Raw genomic sequence first — 1,476 nt, 5'->3', positions numbered from 1 at the left:
AAAAAAAAAAAAAAAAGACCACACCAAAAAACAAGAAGTATCACAAAAGACTCTCACAGCTAAGGCCACTTCTATGGGGGCATCTTTCCAGTACCAGCCAGTCCTAATGCAACTAATCTGCGGCCAAGATCCTCTCCCAGCAATACCGGGGCACAGCTCACTGTCTAGGACACGCTGCGAGAACCAATGAGTTTATTTTAAAATAACCTGCATGTGCTTCTTCTCTCCTGCTTTGAATAGTTTCCCCAGCTGTGCCTAGGTCAGAGCACCCACATGTCAGCTCACAACCCTCTGCAGAGTCCAGGTTACAGCCAGGTCCTTAGGAGCACACCTCTTCCCGCTACCGCCTTAGAGCGACACTTAAAGTCATGGAGATATACAACGTACACTGTGCCAGAGAGTGTGGAGAGTGTCAACAGAGACGGAATGACAACAGACCATTACCCCTCCCCAGAACCTACCCCCGCCAACACACACAGGTGTATGCCTGGAGAGAAAAATCCCTCATACCTCAGAGCTGTGCCTCCAGGACCCACACGGAGGTTGGCCTGGAGGTGTACCACTGGCAGGGAAGGAGGAGAGAGAAAAGGATGTATCTTTGGTGTGATAAGATGCTATCTGAGACAAGGCACAGATATGAGTAAGAAAGACAGGACCTACAGCCCAAGCGGAGAACTCATGAAGCAAGTAAATGAAACAGAGAATTCCTAAAGCGTGATTAGTGTGTTAGCATCTTCATCTAGTTTTCCACCCACCTCTATATCCTCCCAAGGACCACTTCTCTTCAGAGTGGGCAAGCAGAGCTGTGTCTAGCACCTGGACTCACTCAGCATGGGGCAGCAAAGCCAGACTGCACCAGCTCCAACAAAGGAGAATCTGAGGCTCATGGCAGGGAGGTGACCCCTGAAGGATCCACAAACACAGCTTGTAAGCACACGCCTCCCAAACAGCAGGGCCCCTTACCTGGTGTCCCCAGTGGGTGAGCCTGGACACAGTAAAGATGGCTACTGGGGTCAGAAAGAAATGGTCCCTACTGTAAAATAACCATGAAGATTGGCACTGCCTGAGAAGCACTCTCTCAGCACTGTGAAACCACACAGGAACTTAGGGTGGGAAAGAAATGATGGGATAGGTATCAATCAAGGCTACCAAGCAGAAAAGTATTTAGGAAACACTGCAATAAATGAACAGGTCCCAGGGTTGGGACTTTAAGAAAGGCCATCTGGTCAACTCCTCACATGCTAGGCTCCATCCCACAGTTACCTAGCAACAGCCAGGTGTGCCTGATTCACTATCAAAGGCACTGTTTGTCCCCCTTCTTGATCCCTTGCTCTCTTCTCTTCTCCTCTTGCTCTTGCCCCTTACCCTCTTTCCCCTCTCTCCCCATTCCCCTCCCCCACACACACATGCTCATGGCTGGCTGCATACTCTCTTCTTTCTCTCTTCTCTGCCTCCTCGCCCCCCTTCTCTCTCTCT

At 50.1% G+C, this 1,476-nt stretch overlaps 1 protein-coding gene across 3 annotated transcripts in view; it reads right to left on the bottom strand.

The window, feature by feature from the left end:
* The window catches only part of Jakmip1 (janus kinase and microtubule interacting protein 1), a 122,950-nt gene that overhangs the window by 100,327 nt on the left and 21,147 nt on the right, over positions 1–1,476 (bottom strand). The window lies entirely within an intron of this gene.

The sequence above is a fragment of the Mastomys coucha genome, unplaced genomic scaffold (assembly GCF_008632895.1).
Source record: "Mastomys coucha isolate ucsf_1 unplaced genomic scaffold, UCSF_Mcou_1 pScaffold22, whole genome shotgun sequence".
Classification (NCBI taxonomy): domain Eukaryota; kingdom Metazoa; phylum Chordata; class Mammalia; order Rodentia; family Muridae; genus Mastomys; species Mastomys coucha.
Note: the sequence above shows the minus strand (reverse complement) of the source record. Positions and strands in the feature narration are given on the sequence as shown.